The 12,843-nt window shown below is 48.7% G+C and overlaps 1 protein-coding gene across 4 annotated transcripts in view; it reads right to left on the minus strand.

Annotated features, from left to right (window-relative positions):
* PIWIL4 (piwi like RNA-mediated gene silencing 4) overlaps positions 1–12,843 on the minus strand; it is a 733,536-nt gene that overhangs the window by 491,494 nt on the left and 229,199 nt on the right. The window lies entirely within an intron of this gene.

Consider the following 12,843-nt stretch of genomic DNA (forward strand, 5'->3'; position numbering starts at 1 on the left):
GGCCACCAGGTCCGATGGACCGACCCCAAAAAACTCCTCTTCCTTTATACGGCAATACACCTTTTTGCCGTTTGGAATCTGCATCACCTGACCACTGTCGTGTCCATAACATCTTCTGGCAGATATGGACATCGCATTTACTCTTGATGCCAGAGTGCAAATATCCCTCTGTGCATCTCGCATATATAGAAATGCATCCTTTAAATGCTCTATAGTCAATAAAATACTGTCCCTGTCAAGGGTATCAATATTTTTAGTCAGGGAATCCGACCAAGCCACCCCAGCTCTGCACATCCAGGCTGAGGCGATCGCTGGTCGCAGTATAACACCAGTATGTGTGTATATACTTTTTATGATATTTTCCAGCCTCCTGTCAGCTGGTCCTTGAGGACGGCCCTATCTATAGACGGTACCGCCACTTGTTTTGATAAGCGTGTGAGCGCCTTATCCACCCTAAGGGGTGTTTCCCAACGCGCCCTAACTTCTGGCGGGAAAGGGTATACCGCCCATAATTTTCTATCGGGGGGAACCCACGCATCATCACACACTTTATTTAATTTATCTGATTCAGGAAAAACTACTGTAGTTTTTTCACATCCCACATAATACCCTCTTTTGTGGTACTTGTAGTATCAGAAATATGTAACACCTCCTTCATTGCCTTTAACGTGTGGCCCTAATAAGGAATACGTTTGTTTATTCACCGTCGACACTGGATTCAGTGTCCCTGTCTGTGTCTGTGTCGACCGACTAAAGTAAACGGGTGTTTTAAAACCCCTGACGGTGTTTTTGAGACGTCTGGACCGGTACTAATTGTTTGTCGGCCGTCTCATGTCGTCAACCGACCATGCAGCGTGTTGACATTATCACGTAATTCCCTAAATAAGCCATCCATTCCGGTGTCGACTCCCTAGAGAGTGACATCACCATTACAGGCAATTGCTCCGCCTCCTCACCAACATCGTCCTCATACATGTCGACACACACGTACCGACACACAGCACACACACAGGGAATGCTCTGATAGAGGACAGGACCCACTAGCCCTTTGGAGAGACAGAGGGAGAGTTTGCCAGCACACACCAAAAACGCTATAATTATATAGGGACAACCTTATATAAGTGTTTTCCCTTATAGCATCTGTTTTATATATTTCTAACGCCAAATTAGTGCCCCCCCCTCTCTGTTTTAACCCTGTTTCTGTAGTGCAGTGCAGGGGAGAGCCTGGGAGCCTTCCCTCCAGCCTTTCTGTGAGGGAAAATGGCGCTGTGTGCTGAGGAGATAGGCCCCGCCCCTTTTTCGGCGGCCTCGTCTCCCGCTTTTAACGGATTCTGGCAGGGGTTAAATATCTCCATATAGCCTCCGGAGGCTATATGTGAGGTATTTTTAGCCAAAATAGGTTTTCATTTGCCTCCCAGGGCGCCCCCCTCCCAGCGCCCTGCACCCTCAGTGACTGCCGTGTGAAGTGTGCTGAGAGGAAAATGGCGCACAGCTGCAGTGCTGTGCGCTACCTTTAGAAGACTGAGGAGTCTTCTGCCGCCGATTCTGGACCTCTTCTTACTTCAGCATCTGCAAGGGGGCCGGCGGCAAGGCTCCGGTGACCATCCAGGCTGTACCTGTGATCGTCCCTCTGGAGCTGATGTCCAGTAGCCAAGAAGCCAATCCATCCTGCACGCAGGTGAGTTCACTTCTTCTCCCCTAAGTCCCTCGTTGCAGTGATCCTGTTGCCAGCAGGACTCACTGTAAAATAAAAAACCTAAGCTAAACTTTTCTAAGCAGCTCTTTAGGAGAGCCACCTAGATTGCACCCTTCTCGGCCGGGCACAAAAATCTAACTGGCTTGGAGGAGGGTCATAGGGGGAGGAGCCAGTGCACACCACCTGATCCTAAAGCTTTACTTTTTGTGCCCTGTCTCCTGCGGAGCCGCTATTCCCCATGGTCCTTTCAGGAACCCCAGCATCCACTAGGACGATAGAGAAAACAATATTCTTTATTTTTGTCACTTGGCTATCAGCCTCCCATCCGCAGCCCTTGGGCTTCACCCCTGGCTTTTGGGTGGCTGGAGGGGGGGGGGACCCCTTGATTTAAGGGGTCCCCACTCCTCCAGGGTACCCCGGCCAGGGGTGACTAGTTAGTGATTTAATGCCACGGCCGCAGGGACCGATATAAAAGTGTCCCCCGGCTGTGGCATTATCTCTCTGACTAGTGGAGCCCGGTGCTAGTGTTAAAAATACGGGGGACCCCTACGGTTTTTGTCCCCTGTATTTTTGGCACCGGGACCGGACAGAGCCCGGTGCTGGTTGTGAAAATACGGGGGATCCCCTGTCATTTTTCCCCACCGTATTTTTACAACCAGGACCGGCTCAAAGAGCCCGAGGCTGGTTATGCTTAGGAGGGGGGATCCCACGCTTTTTTTTCAGGATTTTTTACACACTTTTGTGACGTCCATGAAGTCGAATCCAAGACGCACACCATCGTCAAAAATTGGTCCGTTTTTCGACAGCGGGACTGTCGAATCCATTTTTTATTGAATATGTCGAATTCGGGTCCCGGCGGGAGGGTGTCTGACTGTCGAATTTAAAAACGGTCGAATTCCACCTGGAATTCGACCGCAATTGCATATACTCCATTATCTGTAAGCGTAACCTTAGGGAGTAATAGTAAAATTTAAGTAGACAAATTACCTGACAAAAAAAAGCCAGTATAGTGTGACTGCAAAGCAGAGCACAAACAGAGAATTTAAGAGGTTTGTGGTAACTGTAAAACAGCGGTGCAGGTATGCGGGTACGCTCGGGTACTGAGAACCCTTAAGAATTTAGCAGCGGGTACGCAGTACCACCTGCCACAAACTTTGCCATTGCCACAATTATAATGTGCCATAAAGCAACAAGACCATGGTGCTTGGCAGCATGACGGCTCCTCCCACTTTGTCTGGGTTACTGGGAGTGCGACAGTGGCTGTATTTTCCTGTTATAATGGAGGCATTACTATATATTGTTATTAAATTGGGAGCATTACTATATATTTCTATTATACTGGAGGTAGCACTATATATTTCTATTATACTGGAGGCATTACTATATATTTTTAGCCTTGCCTCTCTAGATTCCCCCCCAAAAAAGGGTCTGTCGTGTGGCCATGCCGCTAGTGTTATGTAGCCACTCCCACTAGCAGCATGTGACCACGACCCCTCACAACACACGGCTACGCCCATTTTTCGGCACTCAGTACCACTAAGAAAATATTTCTACTTGCACCACTGCTGTAAAATACCAAATAAGTATGTCCAGCGAAACACTATATTATATGAAAACCCTGACGCACTTAGCACCCCTCAGGGTATAGAATATAGGGATAACAATATGTGTGGGATACACAGAATAGAGATCACACAGCAGCTACTGGCACACACACAGTCATATATACAATGCAAAAGTTATTACAAACAATAAAACTGCACTGGACTAGCAATACTAAGTAACTACTACTAAGTAAAGCTATGTAGATATACATATAGATATATAGCTATAACAATGCACAGTAAAGACTGGATGTATATCCCAGGGTACTTGTATTAAATATCCCTGAATGTATGCACTTGTTCTTAACTAACACTGTCTAAAAGACATGTAGAATACTTACGTTTTTCTGTAAGAGCACAGCGCTGATGATGCAGGCGGCTTTACAGAGGAGACATTGCCCAGCAGTCCCAGAATCAGCTCAGCATGTGTGAAATGGCGCCCAAACGCAAACAGGGAGTGAGGGATACAGAGAGATGCAGCTCCAGGGCGGGAACATTTGCAGTAAATGGCGCCAGGGGCTGGGGGAGGGGCTACAGGTCAGAGCCTTATCCCCTTGCTGGACTTCACCACCGTGTACTGTGGGCCTTAGTAAAACGGAATTTTGTTGAATCCGACCTGTGCCCTTGCCCTGGTGGTCTAGTGGGGTCCCTGTACGGCCAAAGTGTCCACGCCAGCGCGCGCGGTCCGTCTCCTAGAGACCGCGCCGGATCGTGATTTTAAGCAGGTCCCGCCTGGGGGACCCTCTTACCTCCTCCCTTGATGCGCCCACGCGATCCTGAAGAGCAGCGGCAAGTGTGTGTGCCCTAAAGAATACCGGAGCCCTCCGCTGTAAGTAACTGGTAACCAGGGCGCGGGAGTATACAGCGCCGCCGGGGGGTCTATCTTGTCAGAAAAGCTTTTTTCAGGGCTGCCTAGCGCAGCCCTCCCTGTTAGCTGCCTGCACTGCAGGCACCAACTTACAAACTGAGCTCCTGTGCACGGAGGCGGGGTTATAGAGGAGGCGGTGCAAGGCATCCTGGGAACAGTCAAAGCTTTAGCCTGTTGGTGCCTCGGATCAAGATCCAACTCTACATCCCAATGTTATTCCCTGTGGAATACAGTGTTCCCCGCTGCAGAAAATAGGATTTTAATAACCTACCGGTAAATCCTTTTCTCGTAGTCCGTAGAGGATACTGGGGTTCCATTTAGTACCATGGGGTATAGACGGGTCCACTAGGAGCCATAGGCACTTTACGAATTTGATCGTGTGGGCTGGCTCCTCCCTCTATGCCCCTTCTACCAGACTCAGTCTAGGAAACTGTGCCAGAGGAGACGGACATACTTTGAGAGGATAAAGATAGTGGTGAGATTCCGAACCAGCACACATAAAACAAGAGGAAAGCTATGCTAACCCAACTTTAAACAGGAACAGCAACAGCTGAACCAACAATACTTAACCAAGTAACAGTGCAGGAAGAACGAAGCACCGGGCGGGCGCCCAGTATCCTCTATGGACTACGAGAAAAGGATTCACCGGTAGGTAATTAAAATCCTATTTTCTCTTACGTCCTAGAGGATACTGGGGTTCCATTTGGTACCATAGGGATGTACCAAAGCTCCCAAACTGGGTGGGAGAGTGCTGAGGTACCTGCAGAACTGATTGACCAAGCTGAAGGTCCTCAGAGGTCAAAGTATCGAACTTGTAGAACTTAGCAAACGTGTTCGAACCAGACCAAGTAGCTACTCGGCAGAGCTGTAAAGCCAAGACACCCCGGTCAGCCGCCTCAAGGAGAAACCACCGACCTAGTAGAGTGGGCCTATACAGATTTTGGAACCGGCAAACCTGCCGTGGAATAAGCATGCTGGATAGTGAGCCTGATCCAGTGTGCAATTGTCTGCTTTGAAGCAGGACACCCAATTTTATTGGGATCATAGAGAACGACCAGCGAGTCAGATTTCCTGTGACGAGTTGTCCTCTTTACGTATACCTTCAAAGCCCTCACAACATCCAAAGACTTTGAAGTCGCGGAAGTGTCGGTGATAACCGGAACCACAATAGGTTGATGTGAAACGCAGACACCACTTTCAGAAGAATTTGCTGATGAGTCCTGAGTTCATCTCTGTCCTTGTGGAAAGTTAAATAGGGGCTCTTGTGAAAGAAAACCTCCAGCTCCGATACACGTCTTGCTGAAACCAAGGCCAACAGTGTGACGGTCTTCCACGTAAGATATTTTACGTCCACCTCCTGTAATGGTTCAAACCAGTCCGATTGGAGGAACTGCAGCACCAAATTGAGATCCCAAGGTACCGTGGGAGGCACAAAGGGAAGTTGGATGCGCAGAACACCTTTCAAAAATGTCTGGACCTCAGGGAGAGAAGCCAATTGTTTTTGAAAGAAAGTGGATAAGGCCGAAATCTGGACTTTTATGGAGCCCAGGCGTAGGCCCACATCCACACCTGCCTGCAGAAAAAGCAGGAAACGTCCTAGGTGAAATTCCACCGCAGAATAAGTTCTGCTCTCACACCAAGATATATGAAATAAATGCAGAAAACTCTTCAGGAGCTTCCATAAGCGTGACCGGCTCCTCCGGACACATTTTCTAACCTGAGTCTGGTAGGAGGGGCATAGAGGGAGGAGCCAGCGCACACTATCAAATTCTTAAAGTGCCCATGGCTCCTAGTGGACCCCTCTATACCCCATGGTACTAAATGGAACCCCAGTATCCTCTAGGACGTAAGAGAAAGCAGATTATTAAGGAAAGTCAATATGGATTTTTGGCATTCTATTTCTTATCTGCTGATATGTATTAGAAGCCACAGAAACAAGGTCAAGTGAAAAGACCTCTACAAACACTAATAAAGATCTTCACCCATAGCAGCCCCCTTCCCCTTATATAATAAGAATTTACTCACCGTTAATTCTATTTCTCGTAGTCCGTAGTGGATGCTGGGAACTCCGTAAGGACCATGGGGAATAGCGGGCTCCGATGGAGGCTGGGCACTCTAGAAAGATCTTAGACTACCTGGTGTGCACTGGCTCCTCCCACTATGACCCTCCTCCAAGCCTCAGTTAGGACACTGTGCCCGGACGAGCGTACACAATAAGGAAGGATTTTGAATCCCGGGTAAGACTCATACCAGCCACACCAATCACACCGTATAACTCGTGATATGAAACCCAGTTAACAGTATGAAACAACCGAGCCTCTCAACAGATGGCTGAACAATAACCCGATTTAGTTAACAATAACTACGTACAAGTATTGCAGATACACCGCACTTGGGACGGGCGCCCAGCATCCACTACGGACTACGAGAAATAGAATTACCGGTGAGTAAATTCTTATTTTCTCTGACGTCCTAGTGGATGCTGGGAACTCCGTAAGGACCATGGGGATTATACCAAAGCTCCCAAACGGGCGGTAGAGTGCGGATGACTCTGCAACACCGAATGAGAGAACTCCAGGTCCTCCTCAGCCAGGGTATCAAATTTATAGAATTTTGCAAACGTGTTTGCCCCTGACCAAGTAGCAGCTTGGCAAAATTGTAAAGCCGAGACCCCTCGGGCAGCCGCCCAAGATGAGCCCACCGTCCTTGTGGAATGGGCATTGACAGATTTTGGCTGTGGCAGGCCTGCCACAGAATGTGCAAGCTGAATTGTACTACAAATCCAACGAGCAATAGTCTGCTTAGAAGCAGGAGCACCCAGCTTGTTGGGTGCATATAGGATAAACAGCGAGTCAGATTTTCTGACTCCAGCCGTCCTGGAAACATATATTTTCAGGGCCCTGACCACGTCTAACAACTTGGAGTCCTCCAAGTCCCTAGTAGCCGCAGGCACCACAATAGGCTGGTTCAGGTGAAACGCTGACACCACCTTAGGGAGAAACTGGGGACGAGTCCTCAATTCTGCCCTATCCATATGGAAAATCAGATAAGGGCTTTTATAAGACAAAGCCGCCAATTCTGATACTCGCCTGGCAGAAGCCAAGGCCAATAACATGACCACCTTCCACGTGAGATATTTCAGATCCACGGTTTTTAGTGGTTCAAACCAATGTGATTTTAAGAAACTCAACACCACGTTGAGAACCCAAGGTGCCACAGGAGGCACATATGGGGGCTGAATATGCAGCACTCCCTTTACAAAAGTCTGAACTTCAGGTACTGAAGCTAGTTCTTTTTGAAAGAAAATCGACAGAGCCGAGATCTGTACCTTAATGGAGCCCAGTTTTAGGCCCATATTCACTCCTGCTTGCAGGAAATGCAGAAATCGACCTAGTTGAAATTCCTCTGTTGGGGCCTTTTCCTTCAGGATCCGGCGTTCAACCGCCATGCCGTCAAACGCAGCCGCGGTAAGTTTTGGAACAGACAGGGCCCCTGCTGCCGCAGGTCCTGTCTGAGCCGCAGAGGCCATGGGTCCTCTGATATAATTTTTTGAAGTTCTGGGTACCAAGCTCTTCTTGGCCAATCCGGAACCATGAGTATCGTTCTTACTCCTCGCCTTCTTATTATTATTCTCAATACCTTTGGTATGAGGGGCAGAGGAGGGAACACATAAAACGACTGGTACACCCACGGTGTTACCAGAGCGTCCACAACTATCGCCTGAGGGTCCCTTGACCTGGCGCAATATCTTTTATAGCTTTTTGTTGAGGCGGGACGCCATCATGTCCACCTGTGGCCTTTCCCAAAGGTGTACAATCCTTTGGAAGACTTCTGGATGAAGTCCCCACTCTCCCGGGTGGAGGTCGTGTCTGCTGAGAAGATCAGCTTCCCAGTTGTCCACTCCGGGAATGAACACTGTTGACAGTGCTAACACATGATTTTCCGTCCATCGGAGAATCCTTGTGGCTTTTGCCATCGCCATCCTTCTTCCTGTTGGTTTACATGGGCGACCGCCGTGATGTTGTCTGATTGGATCAGTACCGGCTGGTTTTGAAGCAGAGGCCTTGCCTGTGTAGAGAAGTCACCTGACGTGACCAAAGTCCTTGGAATTTTCTTCCCTGTGTGACTGCCCCCAGCCTCAAAGGCTGGCCTCCATGGTCACTAGGACCTAGTCCAGTATGTCGAAACTGCGGCCCTCCTTAAGATGGGCACTCTGCAGCCACCATTTTAGAGATACCCTGGTCCTTGGAGACAGGGTTATCAGCCGATGCATTTGAAGATGCGATCCGGACCACTTGTCCAACAGGTCCCACTGAAAAGTTCTTGCATGGAACCTGCCGAATGGGATTGCTTCGTAGGAAGCTACCCTTTTTCCCAGGATTCGCGTGCAATGATGCACCGATACCTGTTTTGGCTTCAGGAGGTCTCTGACTAGAGATGACAGCTCCTTGGCTTTCTCCTCCCGGAGAAACACTTATTTCTGGTCTGTGTCCAGAACCATCCCCAGGAACAGTAGACGTGTCATAGGAACCAGCTGTGACTTTGGACTGTTTAGAATCCAACTCTGCTGTTGTAGCACTTTCCAAAATAGTGCTACCCCGACTAGCAACTGCTCCTTGGACTTCGCCCTTATAAGGAGATTGTCCAAGTACGGGATAATTAAAACTCCCTTTTTTCGAAGGAGTATCATCATTTCGGCCATTACCCCGGTAAACACCCTCGGTGCCTTGTACAGTCCTGTCTGGACTTGGTAATGGTAATCCTGTACCACAAATCTGAGGTACTTCTGGCGAGGATGGTAAATGGGGACATGCAGGTAAGCATCCTTGATGTCCTGGGATACCATGTAATCCCCCTCGTCCAGGCTTGCAGTAATCGCCCCGAGCGATTCCATCTTGAACTTGAATGTTCGGTACCCCAACCCGTGTAGAATAGTAACCCCGTCCTTGTTGAAGTAGGGGCACTTGAGTATTACCTGTTGGGAATACTGCTTATTAATTGCCTTTAGTACAGCCTCCCTGCCTGAGGGAGTTGTCGGCAAGCCATAATCTAGGAAACGGCTGGGGGGAGATATCTCGAATTCCAGCTTGTACCCCTGACATACTTCTTGAAAGAAACAGGGATCCACCTGTGAGCGAGCCCACTTGTCGCTGAAATTTTTTTAGACGGCCCCCCACCGTACCTGGCTACACCTGTGGAGCCCCCGCGTCATGCTGTGGGCTCAGAGGAAGCGAGAGAAGAATTTTGAATCTGGGAGCAGGCTGACTGGTGCAGCTTTTTCCCTCTTCCCTTGTCTCTGTACAGAAGGGAAACGCCTTTGACCCGCTTGCTTTTCTGAAGCCGAAAGGACTGTACCTGATACAGTGCTTTCTTAGTCTGTGAGGAAACCTGAGGTAAAAATATTTCTTCCCAGCTGTGGCTGTGGATACGAGGTCCCAGAGACCATCCCCAAATAGTTCCTCACCCTTATAAGGCAGAATCTTTTTAAAGTCAGCATCACCTGTCCCGTGACAGGTCTCTAATACCCTCCTGACAGAATGGACATTACATTCATTTTGGATGCCAGCCGGCAAAATATCCCTTTGTGCATCCCTCATATATAAGACGACGTCTTTAATATGTTCTCATGTTTGACAGGGTCACCGACCACGCTGCAGCAGCACGATCTGCAGGTCTCCGTCTAGTACCTGAGTGTGTAAATACAGACTTCAGGATATCCTCCTGTCTTTTATCAACAGGTACCTTCAAAGTGGCCGTTCCTAAAACGGCAGTGCCACCTTTTTTGACAACCGTGTGAGCGCCTTATCCACCCTAGGGGATATCTCCCAGCGTAACTTATCCTCCTGGCGGGAAAGGGTATGCCATCAGTAACTTTTTATTGCCGGGATCAAGTCACGGATGTTCCTAGTGGATTGTGTATATGTCTCAACCTTGTCGACACTGGAGTCAGACTCCGTGTCGACATCTGTGTCTGCCATCTGAGAGAGCGGGCGTTTTTGAGCCCCTGATGGCCTTTGAGACGCCTGGGCAGGCGCGGGCTGAGAAGCCGGCTGTCCCACAGCTGTTACGTCATCCACCCTTTTATGTAAGGAGTTGACACTGTCGGTTAATACCTTTCACCTATCCATCCACTCTGGTGTCGGCCCCACAGGGGGCTACATCACATATATCGGCCTCTTCTCCGTCACCATATAAGCCTCCTCATTCAACATGTCGACACAGCCGTACCGACACACCGCAGACACACAGGGAATGCTCTAAACGAGGACAGGACCCACAAAAGCCCTTTGGGGGGACAGAGTGAGAGTATGCCAGCACACACCAGAGCGCTATATAATGCAGGGACTAACTGAGTTATGTCCCCTATAGCTGCTTTTTTTATATAATGTATACTGCGCCTAAATTAAATGCCCCCCCTCTCTTTTTTAACCCTTTTCTGTGTTGTAAACTGCAGGGGAGAGCTAGGGAGCTTCCCTCCATCGGAGCTGTGAGGGAAAATGGCGCCAGTGTGCTTGAGGGAGATAGCTCCGCCCCTTTTCCGCGGCCTATTCTCCCGCTTTTTTATGGAATCTGGCAGGGGTATTTACCTCATATATAGCCCCTGGGGCTATATATTGAGGTATTTTTGCCAGCCTAGGTGTTTTTATTGCTGCCTCAGGGCGCCCCCCCCCAGCGCCCTGCACCCTCAGTGACCGGAGTGTGAAGTGTGTGAGAGGAGCAATGGCGCACAGCTGCAGTGCTGTGCGCTACCTTGGTGAAGACTGAGTCTTCATGCCGCCGATTTTCCGGACCATCTTCTTGCTTCTGGCTCTGTAAGGGGGGCGGCGGCGCGGCTCCGGGACCGAACACCAAGGACTGGGCCTGCGGTCGATCCCTCTGGAGCTAATGGTGTCCAGTAGCCTAAGAAGCCCAATCCGGCTGCAAGCAGGCGAGTTCGCTTCTTCTCCCCTTAGTCCCTCGCTGCAGTGAGCCTGTTGCCAGCAGGTCTCACTGAAAATAAAAAAACCTAAGTCTATTTCTTTCTAAGAGCTCAGGAGAGCCCCTAGTGTGCATCCAACCTCGGCCGGGCACGAAATCTAACTGAGGCTTGGAGGAGGGTCATAGTGGGAGGAGCCAGTGCACACCAGGTAGTCTAAGATCTTTCTAGAGTGCCCAGCCTCCTTCGGAGCCCGCTATTCCCCATGGTCCTTACGGAGTTCCCAGCATCCACTAGGACGTCAGAGAAAATGTAATTATTTATTACCAGTTATTTAAACAGCGCACACATATTACAGAGAATTCTGTCTATTTACATCAGTCCCTGCCCCAGTGGAGTTTACAATCTATGGGGGTTACTCAGGTTTGTTAGCAAACCAAATAAGTTAGCAATGACACGGGAGTCCCTCTGCGCATGCGTCGTCTGACACACGGGCCGCTGGGGGTGCTGGTAGGGATCCGATTGGATATGTCAGCAATGCGAAAAGAACCCATAAGATTGTATTGGGTAACACCATCTATAGATGGCGCTATCCACTAGGTTCAATCTGCACCTGCTCTGCTCTCACATAAATGCATGGATCAGAAGACAGGCGGATATTCACTGTCGAAGTCGAAAATATTACACTTACACTCACCAAATGCAAACACCACACAGAGTGGCCTCTGCACGGGTGCGTTTTTTCCGTGCGTACACATATACGCACGCTACGTACAATGGTTCACGAGCCCTGCGTATTGGTGAGTGGTATGAGTATATACGGTAGCATACGCATTCGCACAGAAAAGCTACAAAGACATATTCAATATTAAATTCATATAGTGCACAATTTACACAGTCTCCACACACATGGCCAGCAAGTTACATTTACTCAGAGGGTAAAACAATGGAGATATCCAGCTTTACAGGATGTGAGGGGACAGAACAAGGTTAGTTTGGTATCCAGATGTGCAGTATTTCGAGACCTATATTCCGATTATGTGCAGTTAATCACTAGTTTCTGCGCATAAATATGCGCAGAATTGTAATGTTCATAAATACTGTAATTACTGTACTCATGATATTCGGCGGGAACCCGGTGGCGGAGACCTGCAAGCACACCTGGACCAAGCATCCCCCACTCATCCAAACCAACCTATGACCCCTCATGTACTGTAAATGACCTGCCCCTTGACCTATGGAAGAAGAGCTTACATTTCCTTTGTATTGTATTTTGGACCCATTGTATAAAAGAGAGGCTCCCTGACCAGGCATCAGTCTATTCTCTGGAGGTCATCATGCTAAGACTGACTGAGACCTGGAACTGGGAGAGCTGGCGAACAAACGTATGTACTATTAGTTGTAGCTTATCTCTGTAATATTGTGGCATTTTCTACTTGTATCTTTTTGAGTAAATATATTGTTGATGCGTTGGACTACAACATAACATTTAACTACTGGTGTCGCTTTCCATTCTTGTTTGGGGAATAAGGTATATTCAGCCACACGTGTCGCTGTATTGTGCACATAGCGTGTCGGCGTGTATACGCAACGTGCATACACATCGTAGGGGCTATTGATTGCATTTAGCGGCCTCAGCGGGCCCGAACCACAGAGTGTGTAGATATTGTTTTTCCTGGAAAGTAAATTGACCTTTACATCACGTATTTCATTTGATCGCTGGAGGAATACGCAAATACGATCACTTTAAAGTGCAACC

Source organism: Pseudophryne corroboree, chromosome 2 (assembly GCF_028390025.1).
Source record: "Pseudophryne corroboree isolate aPseCor3 chromosome 2, aPseCor3.hap2, whole genome shotgun sequence".
Taxonomy (NCBI): domain Eukaryota; kingdom Metazoa; phylum Chordata; class Amphibia; order Anura; family Myobatrachidae; genus Pseudophryne; species Pseudophryne corroboree.